Genomic DNA, 13,288 nt, shown 5'->3' on the forward strand with positions numbered 1-13,288 from the left:
TCCTGTGAGAATTAAACGTTTGAGGGGTTCTTTGTTTCCTGGCAATTCTTGTAGTTACGAATCTTTAAAGAGAAAATAAAAGAACAGGTCAATGGATAAACTCAGGTGTAGCTGAACTGCAGTAATGACCTCTATTAGCGATCTGGCTGCGGAGATTGAATTTGCCTGAAGCTTAGTCTCTCTGGGATTTATGTGCTTGAGAGTTCTGGAACATGTTTTCCATCCAGAGCTAAACACCGCTTTTATTATTTAATATTTACGTATCTGGGCAGCCAGAGCCTGCTGGAACCGACTCCCGGTGTGTTGACAGGTAAGGTTGGTTGAAAGACACAAGCCAGAGATTTATAACATCATCTCTCCCACAAAGTCTTCTCTGTTCCCCAGTTTACACCACCCCTATATTATGCTCATATTATTAGATTTGCACTTATTAATGCATTGTATTTATTTTTGTAACAGTTTTTTTTTTTTAGCTATGACTCATATATCATAAAATTCACCCCTTTAAAGTGTACACATTGGTGGTGCTTAATACATTCCCAGAGATGTATATTACTGTAGTCTAATTTTAGAACATTTGAACACCCCAGAAAGAAACCCCATACCCATTAGTAGTACCTAATCCATTTTCCTCCTCCCCCCAACCTCTGGAACCACTAGTCTAATTTCGTCTCTATGGATTTGCCTGTTTTTGGGACATTTCTATAAATGAAATCATATCACACGTGATCTTTTGTGACTGGCTTCTTTCATGAATATAATGTTTTCAAAATTCATCTATGTGGTAGCATTTAGTACTTCACTCCCTGTTATTGCTCAATAATGTTTCATTATGTTCACATACCACATTTTGTTGGTCTATTTATCAGTCGATGGCTTTTTGGGTCATTTCCTCTTTTTTGCTATAATGAATAAAAATTGCTGTGAAGATTTGTGTACAAGACTTTTTGTGAACATGTGTTTTTAGTTCTCTTGGGTAGATATCTAGGAAGGAAGTTACTGGAAAATATGATGATTCTATGTTTCACATTTTGAGGAACCGCCAAACTGTTTTTCCATAGTGACTGCACTGCTTTACATTTCCACCAACAGCAAGTGAAAGGACCAGTTTCTTCTCATCCTTGCCAACACTCATTACTGTCTGTCACCTTGATTATAGCCATCCTGTGGTCCATGAAGTGGCATCTCATTGTCATTGTGACTTACATTTCCCTAATGACTAATGATTTTGAGCATCTTTTTATGAACTTATTGATCATTTGTATTTCTTCTCTGGAGAAATGTCCATTCAGTTCCTTTGCCAATTTTTAATTGGGTTATTTGACTTTTTATTATTGAATTATGAGAGGTTTTTTAAAATTATATTTTGGATAAAAGCCCATTATCTAATATCTGATTTACAAGCACACTGCATTTACAATATTGTGTCCACTCCCAATTATGACTTCCTAGAAGATAAGGGTGACTTCTTGCTTCCCCACATTCTTCAGATTTATTCACTAAACCTGTTAGGAAATGTGTGTAATTCATTAAAAACAGAGTTGCTATAGACACAGTTGAAAAGTTGAAGTAAATCATGTATGTTGTTACCTTATCTGCCACTGAGCTTGTATTTTTCTGCTTTTCTAAACATCACCATTTCTGGAGTAACAACTTTAATGCCTCTCAGGCAATGGTTATAGTTCCTTCTCTACCACTCTTACACTGGTTCTCTCTAGGCTGGCAGATACCTTCAGGTGTTTGTCTCCCTTTAAAAACTGTCTGTCAAGAGTAGGGATCATGCTATGTTCATCTTTGTCACCAATGTTGTCAAATGCCTTCATGCTATTTCTCAGACTTCCTGAGCATCCTGGTGCATTGCCTCTCCCCCTCAGCATCAGAGTCCCTGGTAGCCAGAAACAGAACTAGAATCTGGTTAAATTAAGCCAGTAGACATTTACTGTAAGGATAGGCAGAACCAATCAGAGATGGACAGTCAACCTTCCAGATAAATATCCCCTCAAAACCAAGCACAGAGGAGGAAAGATAAATTCCCCAAATGAGAGGATGCTCTTAGGAAAGGTGAATAAATTCTGAATAATAGATGCAACTAAATATTCTCTATTATTCACTTTCTGTTCTTCTCTATACCATTGCACCAAATGCTATTCTCTCAGGATGTCTATTAAATATTACAGTTCTATCTAAGAATGATAATTAATAAAACCTAATCCTTCAAATACACTTTAGTGTTCCTATATGATAACTCCCTCTTAGGGGTGCTTGACCACTACATGGTGAAAAAGGATCTACTGAGGTGCTGAGGGAGCCAGATGAGAGAAGGCACCATGGATAAGGAAAAGTAAGGAAAAGCTAAGATGAAGTGAGAAAACCTTCACAGATATATTGCCCAAGGCCAGCACTTTAGCTTTCTGATATAGAACACCCCCATTTATAGTTTTCAGTGTTCTAGGAGCTTCAATTTAAGATCAGTCTCACTGATAACTCAATTGATAAAACAAATGCAGATACACTGTACAAAATTCTCTCAAGTATGATCTTGTAGATAATTTGGAGTGAAACATTTGTTCCATTTAAAAAATACAGGACATTTTGACCAGATTGTTTATTATGAAAGGGAATCACAGTCAGAGGACCAAATTTCTTCCCCTCTGTTTCTGTTTTCATAACTGATTTGATAATGATGGATATGTCTTTTAATGTAATGAGAGCTTGTGCATTTTTGGCTGTGATTTAACTCTGTATCAGTGACATAGTAAACATTTTCAACTGTTAAAAGAAGGATAAAATAGAATAAACAATGGATTAAATTAAAAATTATTAATCTGGAGTCATTGATTATATTGTAGTTAAATAATTAAAATAATGCCAATTCATACCAGTAATTACTGAGCTAGAAGATTCAGAATTTGCCTAATCCCTTTTTAACTCTCAAGGTTTACTTTAGCTATTGAGTAAATAATACATTTTAATTTGTTCTTCTATATATCCTAGAGGCTCGATGTACACAATTCCTGCAAGGGGCTCGGCCATCTCAGCCCCGGCTTTGTCTAGAAGGGCATTCGGCTGTCCAGCCTAATTAGCATATTATGCTGGTATTATCTATAATAATAAAAGTGTAATATGCTAATTAGTCTGGATGGTGGAACAGTGGAATGACTGTCTGGACAACCTTCCAGACGACCTTCCAGATAACCTTCTGGACGAAGTTGGGGCTGCAAGGGCTGAACCCCTTGCACGAATTTCGTGCATTGGGCCTCTAGTTATAGATAAAAGCCTAAGTGAGCTCCCATAGCAGGAGTGCTGCTCAGCCAGAAGCCAGGCTCAGGGCTGGCAAGTGGAGCTGCAGCCGTGCGAACCTCTCCCGCCTCCGTGGCAGCACTATGGAGGGGCAGTGGCAGGCATAGCGGGACCTGGATAGCGGGAGCAGCAAGGTGCCCAGCTACAGCTCTCAGGCTCCTGCCTGGCCGCCTGCCGCTTTGTGCACTGCTACATCCCCTGAGAGGTCCCAGATTGCGAAAGGGCACAGGCCAGGCTGAGGGACTGCACCGGTGCACAAATTCATGCACCAGGAAATGGGTAGAGATGCCATTGTTCCTTTAATCCTTGTTCATTTTCTCGCATTGGCTTTTGGATTGCAGCTGTCCACATTACTGGACTCAGATCAGTAGCTTCGCGCTGACCAGTCTGAAGGTGTTATCACATTTACTGTGTTCAGTTAGAAACATACTTTAAAACAAAATATCTCTTATATTTTTCTTGCTCCTGCCAAACAAGGTTTTAGCTACCCAATGACTTTTAATTTATGTTTGTTTGACTCGTGGTATTTTAATAGGAGATATCTAGGCACACAGTTATGTCTTTTCTTCCTCTGTCTTACAAACTCCTTTCATTCTAAACTCTGGCATAAAGTAGACACTATTAGTTTCAGGGTAAGATTAGAATCTTACAGCAAAGGACGAACTCCTAAGAATACTGTTGTATTGACTTTAATCTTTTAGCAATTGGGAAAGACATTTAATTCTTGAAGTAGTTTCCTAAATATCCCTGACCTTGAAGATTACCAAATAATTTTTACTTAATTATTTTTAAATGTATTATTTTTATAAGATGCAAGACAATTTTATTAAATGCTACAAAAATCACAAATACTTAAATATGTATTCGATAATTGCATTTGAGATAACCAAAGTACATTTTGGGATAAAAAATGTTATATTTTAATATAAAAATGAATACACTATAAAACATTAAAATTACTTCTTACAACTTGCTCTTTGGTTGCCTTTCTGGAGTCTAATGACCCCACTGTTGAACAAAACAAAGAAATATAAATAAATGAGAAAAATTATGAAACATGGCAAGTGCAACACAAGAAAAAATTTAAATCTCAAAGTTAAAGTTAATTAAAAACATATCAATGATCAATGACCAAGGAGGTTGGATTCACAAAGTAAATCAATTTTTTTTCTTCCTTTTCTTGTGCTACTAGTATAATAAAAACTTTAGTGAAGAGGAAGTTATGACAGGCAAATATAGGAAACACACACAAGAAATGCCTAAATAAAGTACATACATGATCTGGATTGAAAAATACCAAAAGATACTAATGATATATTTTCTTTTAATTCCTTACTTGGCCTACTAGATCAAAAGATCATTTAACTTGTGATGCATTCTAAATCTGCTTTCTAATGGACTATTTGGCAAAAGTCAGGAGGGACAACTTTCTCTTTATTGAACTCAAAGGGAATTTATTTGCTTTTATTGTTTAAGATAACAAAATATTAAATACTCTAAGAAAAAGGTATCAAACAAAAATATTTTTCTGTTGTTTCTTTTATATTTTACCTAAGGTAAAATTAAGAATAATTATCAAACATCAACCCTACTGGTTCCTTCATTCACTGCCTGTGAAATTGCTTTCTTTGTTGGAAAGGTGTTTTCTTTCCAATCAGTTATAACTTTTCTTTTTTACTTTGGATTTGAAGAGGCAGGCTTCTTCTCTTCTCTAGTAGAAGTATTAGAGCTACCAGTGGCAATTTGTAATGCTCCTCTTCTTCCATGTGAAAGAACTGTCATGTAACAAATAGCTGAGACCATTGCTATTGACCTACCAGAGAGAATTGTCTAAAGGTCTTCAGGAATATCCCCCAATTCAGAAATGTGGAGTCTAGACACTCTGATCAGTAGTGATGGGGAATGTCTCTTTTGTAAGGTTTCAGCCTCTCTTCACATAGCCTTGAGCTGCCCTCGCTGAAGGAAGTTTTGACAGTAACATTTCTATTCCTCTGTATTGACTCTCCTCACCCTTAGAGAGAATACTTCTGATTGTTTAACATGCACTGGGTGAGCAGGAGCAACATTTTTTCAATGAGCAAAATTGTACTGTTAAAGATAGGTGCCCTGTTTTGGCCATTTTCATATTTCTACTCTTGGTTCTCCTGAACTATGACTATCAGAACTCAGATATTAATCTTAGTGCATTATAACATGTACTGGAAAACAATATAGGGGAGGAGAAACTTTCATTTACCCTCGAGGTTCTTTAGGCTGGTCGTGTAATCAAATAGACATGGGACAGATTGGCAAGGGAAAGTAACCACATTTAATACATACATGTGTATGGGAACCCCACATACATGATCCAGAGACCCCATATGCACAATAGGTTCAGAGACAGAAAGGGGACATGGGTATAAAAGACATCCTAGGGATGAGGTAGGGATGAGGTAGGGTGCGTTCGTGTGGGGAAACACAGGACTTGGTTGGAAAGTTTGTAAGGAGGAAACTCCGAAAGGTCAGAACCTCCAGGGGGAGTTGGCTGAAGGCTCCATCCCTGCCTTGACTTTTCCAAATAAGTCTGAGCCCCCCGGGTGTTTACTGGAATCTTTATGCTTAACATTTAGACGTCCTTGCTTAAAGGACACTGCAGACGAATGTGTCTTCTCAAGAATGCTTACCCTGCCGGCATATTGGGGGTTTCAAGAGGTCATTGAAGAATAAGAAGACCAGATGTTTAGTTAAGAAAAGTTTGTCTTGCCATAAAGATAGGCTGAAAGGAGTGGTCTCTCTGATAATGTCCCATCATAGGCAAAGCCCCTAATTCAAGTTCTTTCAGGTAGTCAAGGGCGGGGCAGAAGTTTCTCCTGAGCCACAGCTAAAGTTGCCCTGAGCTCAAACAATCCAATACCACAGAAGCACATCCTGGGGTGACTAGCTCAAGCCATACTAACAAGTCACACTTTATCAAAATAGTCTATCATTTGAAGTACTTATGAAAGCACAACGGAGACCCCGTTGGAACAATGCAGCCGCATGCACCGCAATTACGTCTTCCGAGTGAGCAAGGTTTTGCTATGCAGTATGCGTGTCAGAGGCCTGGGTCCCCATAACAGGATATTGCAGTTTGGCAATTCCCCTGGAGAAAGGGAAATAATCATGTTGTTACTCTTTAACCATGAACAAGCTTTGAAATGACTGAATAGGGTATTCAGAAACCTAATGAACTATGCTGTTTCAAGGCAGAACACAGTTACTACGCAGTCATTTTCTGAAGGGGACTCAAGGTTATTCACACTACAGCCTTTGTGTGGTGTTGACCAGGATCCACTGTGAAGCCACATGACAGTATAAATGGTTTGAAATAACTATGTTCCAGCAATGGGAACACAAACTGTTCACTATGTGAACCCTCTTTGACAACATATAGTGAATCAACTCATCCTCAAAACGTTCACAAGCATCTAATATTGATACTTGCATGGTCTTTCAGGTCTTGTTATCTATGTTGAATAGATGGAAAATATAAATTGCTTAACTTGCCTGTGTGTTTATAGGTGAATTATTGGATGCAAAGTTGGGTTTTTAAAAAACAAAACTTTATTCCATACTTATAGATTCCTTTCCTTCGGAAACATCAACCTTTATTCAAAAGTTTATGAATTCTCCTAATCTGTCCCCTTGTGTGGGGGAGGAAGAAATTTTCCTCCACCCTCCTAAATTCTTTCATCTGCTCTAAGATTTAAATCAATGTAAGGCAGATTAACAAGAGAAAATAATCAAATTTAATTACAGACATATCCATGGCAACTGCACATTCATGAGAGAGCCAGAGACCCCACAGACACCAGAGGTTCCAAGGCAGAAAGGGGAAATGAAGTATATATAACATTCTGAGCTAACAATGAGGTCAGGCACCTTGGGTCACTGTGGTATGGAAAGAAGAGCAGATGATCAGTAATGAGTACCAGTAATGAGTAGTTTGCCCTGCCCTATAGCTGGTCACATGGTTATCTCTGATAATCTCTTATGAGCAAGGCCCCTAATTCAAATTCCTCTAGGTAGTTAAGGGTGGACAGAAGTTTCTCTTGAGCCCACGGGGTCTTGGTTACCTCTAGGTCAAAATAATTTGCCTATCACAGAGACTCATCTTGGGTGTCTCATTCTGAAACGCCACACCTGGATCCAGGTTGGCTGGCCCCCTTGAGGAATAATAACACCAAGCTGATGAAAATTGTTTCCATATTCAAAGTAAGTCATGGATGGGCCAGAACTATGTGTATCTACTAATGCAAAAGGCATGATGCAATTAGTTCACTTTCTACCTTCCCTTAAACACATGTGTTGCTCCATTCGGTTGCACTGCAATCATCTGCAGGAGTTGGTAGTAGGTGAGAACAACTTGAGTGCAGACACCCCGCTTCCTGGTGTCCAGTGGTACAAAGAGAATGGGTAGAGTGCAGGCTTTCCCCTCACTATTCCTCCTCAAATAGTGTGGTTTTTTTTCTCCGCTAATTATTTTAGGTTAAAAAAAAATTGCAAGTTGTTTTCTCTTATATTTGCCTCCTGCTAAGCATTTAAAATTTATTCTTAACATGATATTTTAAAAATTAAAATGGAAAAACCTTTTATAGCCTTATGCTCCCCACGCTACACCTCACCGTCACCTCTGTGTTTCAGTGGACCCAGAGCCTCCTCCCTGGTTGTGGGAGATTTCCCAGCTCTCCATCGGGCGTACAAGACTCAACTATAGAGTACATCTGTATCTCTTACTACTTGATTGGAATTGTATAGAGGAAAACCTTTATTTGTAGTAACATGCCCACTTAAAGTTCTTATATCACTACATTCTGCAATGCTCCTTATTACATGAAAAAGTCTATAGTTTTTTCTGAGCTGATTTTTTTTTTTTTTGGTTTATTTTGAAAAGCATGAGAAAGTTGATTCAATCATATTTTAAAGTGAGTTGCTTTTTGTGACGGTGATAAAATAAGGACGTGTTTGTATAATATAAGATAAGAATTTTAAATAAATTTGTTGCAACATTGTGATATATATATATACACACATATACACACATGAATGTATATTTTACATATATTTTGTCATCATCCTCAATTCCTATCTTAGAGCTTCCAAACTCTTTCAAACTCTTGGAATTTCCTGCGCAATGAGAGTAAAGGGAACATCTTTTATGCAATATTTGGTCTCTTGTCCTCAGTTCCTGAAAACTTTCAGAGCCTTAAAGGTGAAATGGGTATCTTGTTACTCATAACAAGCACTTCCCACTGCCATAGGGTTTATGTTAATGAGGTAATTTTTGTAAACCATCTATGGATGGAGGCTGGTTGCCTAGGGAACCAACCATGCATAGAAGGTTAGACATCTCAGTCCCATCCCCTGTTTTCCTGGGATGGGACAAGGGCTAGAGGTTGAACCAATCCCCAGTGGCCAATGGGTTAATCAATCAGGCCCATGTGATGAAGCCTCCATAAAAACCTAAAAAGTTGGGGGCAGCAGGGTTTCCACGGTGGGGAACCAGAGCACTGCCTGGTTCCACTGTGTCAGGCCCCAAACTCCAGGAGGACAAAGGGTCCTTTGTTTGGGACCCTTTGTAGCCCTTCCTCTGGCTGATAATCAGTATGCTTTAATATTCCTTCTAATAAATCAGTGATCTAGTGAGTGAGTAAATAGGTTTTCCTGAGTTCTGTGAGCCACTCTTTCAAATTAATTGAACCCAAGGAAGGGGTCATGGGAACTTTCACTTTGTAACCAGCTGGTCAGAAGCACAGGCATCTGAAGTGGAAGGCAGTCCTGTGGGACTGAGTCCTTTACCAGTGGTATCTAATTCGGTCTTCTGGGTAGATAGTGTCAGAATTTACAACCTAATTTCTGTTTTTTGAGAATTGCTTGTTGGTGTGGGAGAGACTATGAGTAGGTGCACGCACACACACGGTGAATTTGGATCCATGAACCTAATTTATTTATGTGGCAATATATTAATTTTCTACAGATGTCTGGGAAGGTAGTTCTGAAAATAAAAACAAAACGTGAAATGAATGAAAGGAAAAGAAGTGAGAAGAGTCACAGATGTCATGGATGAATTTCATGTGAATGCTTTGTTCATTTAAAGACTTCTGCAACTACAGGAGCTTATTAAATGATAAGAAGGCTGGTGCTGTGTCACCCCCTGCTGACCTGTGAGAGAATGTATGTCATCACCCTACAGCATTTATTCTGACACAAGCCTTTTCCCATCTGTCATTGTAATGACCAGTGACGCATTATGTTCATTCAGATCACAATGAAAGTTGGTAACTGCGGGAAAGTTTAAAAATTGGTTTGAGACCCCTTGCACATTTTAAAATAATTTTTAAAATTGCTTTTCAGAGAGAGAGGAAGGGAGAGGAATAGAGATAGAAACATAGATGAGAGAGAAACATCATTGATTGAGCTGCCTGCTGCATGTCCCATTCTGGGAATCGAGCTCAAAACATAGTCATGTGCCCTTGGCTGGAATGGAATCAGTGACCTCTTGGTTCATGGGTCAATGCTCAACCACTTAACCACATTGGCCTGACCCCTTGCACGTTTTTACCCTATACTCTTAGATTCTATGACAGCAAAACTGTCCTGTAATTCAACCAGTTCTAGACATAAATATGCTGTCTTAGAATTATACTGTATTGCCAACTCTGGATAATCCTAAATTATTTAAACCAATTTTATAGACCAGTTTTACAAAACAGAAACTATGCTTAGTAAACAAAATAGACAAAACAATACAGTACTAGGTCTAGAGAAGTTAGTTTTTTATTTGCTGGGGTTTTGTGTGTGTGTGTGTGTCATTTGTTTGTTTGTTTATAGGCTAGACAATATAGATTAGAGTGATTGGTACACACAGATGTCTCCATAGGATCTAAAAATCTTTTCTATTTTCATTGCCCAAAAGTATCAAAGGCTCACTTATTAAATACTTCCATAGGGGAACGTCTAACCCAATAGTTTCAAAATTTGATTTAGCTCTGGATTTTCTTTTAATGGACACAGATCTAAGATCATTTTATGCACTTTGAAATTCTTCCTTTAATTCACTAAAACACCTAAAGGTTAGTGGTTTGCATTATGCAACACTTAAAGAAAATATGGAAGCTGGAACTAGAATTTCATTGTAAGCTTACATAAACATCTTGAAGACAGGAAATGGAACTGATTAAAATGGCTGTGCCACCAGGTAGGCATAATTTTCTATAAACCCTTTGGTTAATCCCTTTGCCAATTGGAGGAATTTGTGTTAAGAACTGGGGGAATTTCATTCTGTTCACAGTATCCCCAAAATGTTGACTTTATTAGCGTTTACCAGGCCATATCATTTAAATGTATATATTTTAAATTTCAAGTTACTACGAGCCTTTACTCAACGTGTTCTGTTGGAAAGTATTTTCACGACATTACAGGGTCAGTGTAAGCAATGTCCAAACCTGTAGAGAATTTTTATAAGTTTACTTGAGCCAAACTGACAACAATTGCTGGGATTGAGAGTTAGCTCCAAACAATGGTATGAGAGCCATTGGTAGTAGATTAAGGGGGCAGGAGCAAGCTAATCAGGGGAACCTGTGAGATTGGATAAAGAGTAAATAAAAAAAAAAAAAAAAAGGAACTCTTGTTTTTTGCAACAGCTTGGATGGAACTGGAGAGCATTATGCTAAGTGAAATAAGCCAGTCAGAGAAAGATAAATACCTAAATACCACATGATCTCACTCATTTGTGGAATATAGAGAACAACATAGACTGATGAACAGGGTCAGATCCAAAGACAGAGAAACAGCAATCAGACTATTAATCCCCAGAGGGAAAGTAGGGGAGGGTGGGGGTAAGGGGAAGAGATCAACCAAAGGACTTGTATGAATGCATATAAGCCAAACCAATGGACATGGACAACAGGGGGATGAGAGTATGAGTGGAGTGGGGGAGGATGGAGTTTTAATGGGGGGGATGAGGACACATTTGTAATTCCTTAACTAATAAAGAATTTAAAGATAAGAAAAAGAGTAAATGGAGAGACAGACACGTATTTCTTCTACATTGGTGAGTAGAGGACAATAAACATTTATAGCACATAGATGGTATGTGGGCAGCAAGATAACAAATGAGGGTTCTGAGGTCTTGTGTTCTGGTGGGAAATTGTGTCCCGAGGGGTCTGGAAAAGGGGATCTCTCTGACATTCCAAAGGCATGTTATCTTAAATGTAGAAAGACAAAAGACACCCCAATGAATATAAATACTGATCTTTGTTAAGGAAGCTATAGACCCAGGACGTGACTACCCACCATGACTAGCTTTTGGTTAGGAATGTTTATGTCAGACCATCCTACGTGGCTACTTTCGGTCAGTGAGTTTATGAAGCCTGCTGTGCTGACCTCCCCTGAGCTTGTCAGGTTTAGTATGTGGCTCCTTTCCCCCGCACAATAGTCGATCTTCTTCTTCCTCTTTGGCACATTTACATTTGTCATTGAAGTAAGAAAATATGTTAAATTCAGATTTAAAGTAATTCAGTGCTTAGAATGGGACCTGGCACACAGGAGGAGCTATAAGCCTGAGCTATTATCAGGATGCTCTGCAGCAACAGTGATCAGAACGTGATACATGGATACCCAGAGGTCCCCAAATCCTATCAGGAAGTTGCCAAGGCAAAACATTTTCATAACAAGACTAAGGTATTATGTGCCTATTATTTAGTTAAGCATTACTAGGAGTCATTGTGCTCCACTATTAGTACTGATTCTAATATCATAGTTATTAAATCCTTTACCACCATGCACTCTCAGTTTTAAAAAAAGTCATTGTCACTTAAGTATGCCCTCTATGAAGTAGTGAAATCTAATAATTTTATTAAATTTCAACTCTTGAGTGCATGTATTTTTAATATTCTGTGTGATGAAATCTGATACATCCTGGAATATGACGATGTCTTAAGAAAAAGCACAACAGACTAATGATGGTTATTGAGACTTTACTTTTTAGCATTTATTTTCTCAAAATGAATGAAGTGAGCATGTCACTTCAAGGAAAATAGCTAACAATGTTTGTTGCCAATCATAACATTCAAAGTTAGAAATGAATATTAGAACTTTGACGATTTTTTCCTACTTTATTTCTGACCAGCTGCCAAATTGTATGTCTCTTCTACTTAAAGTTGTTTCACTTTTGTCCTTTTCTTCCTCACCCCCCCTGGCCCTCCTCTGGTGCTCATCACCTCATGCCTGGATTTCTGTAGCAGCTTCTTAGCTGATGTCTATACTTGTAGGCTCATTAAAAACCTGACTAAAGCAGTGATTTGATCTTCTGAGCACAAAACCCTCCAGGGGATCACCATTAACTACAAAATAAAGTTCCTCAGCCTAGCATTCAGGAACATTCAACACTATTATCTGTCCCCAGACTACGGATTCAGAACATTTTTGTCTACAGTTCATCATGAGCCGTTTATTTCGGGTAAGGAAGTTTTCCCGCTGTCGTGCATAAGACATGCCTATTATTAAAACCGGAGCTTTACTTTTCTTAGCCCCCACACACGAATGTCCCCTCCTTCTTCTAGTTACAGATCCCGTTCTCACTCCTTGTCTAAAGTTAGAGTCCCAACTTTTCTGTGCACTATACTTTTTTCTTTTCTTATAGCATTGGAAAATAAAAGTATCAGTGAGTGTTATAATTAGAATGCTTCCTCTGTGCCTCAAATCCTAATGCTAGGTAATGTGGGAGACTTGGAGCAGAGAATAATGCACTATTTTTTCATTGTTGAAAGGCGTGTTCCTTCCTCTTGAATTTTTTGTAGTAGTCTGAGGAGGATAGGTTTTAGTTCTTCCTTGAATGTTTGGTAAAACTCCCCTGTGAAGCCATCTGGTCCTGGGCTTTTGTTTGCTGGAAGCTTTTTGATGACTGCTTCAATTTCTTCCATAGTTATTGGCCTATTGAGATTTTTAGATTCTTCCTGATTGAGTTTTG

The 13,288-nt window shown here is 38.4% G+C and overlaps 1 protein-coding gene across 1 annotated transcript in view; it reads left to right on the plus strand.

Annotated features, from left to right (window-relative positions):
* The first annotated feature begins 203 nt into the window (after positions 1 to 203).
* Positions 204 to 13,288, plus strand: part of PLA2G4A (phospholipase A2 group IVA) — a 160,744-nt gene continuing 147,659 nt past the window's right edge. The window contains exon 1 of the mRNA XM_070396351.1: positions 204 to 310. The gene's annotated coding sequence lies outside the window, so the exon portion shown is untranslated. The remainder of the gene's footprint in view (positions 311 to 13,288) is intronic.

The sequence above is a fragment of the Myotis yumanensis genome, unplaced genomic scaffold (genome assembly GCF_028538775.1).
Source record: "Myotis yumanensis isolate MYYU_CA2020_CCGP unplaced genomic scaffold, mMyoYum1.0.hap1 SCAF_17, whole genome shotgun sequence".
Lineage (NCBI taxonomy): Eukaryota > Metazoa > Chordata > Mammalia > Chiroptera > Vespertilionidae > Myotis > Myotis yumanensis.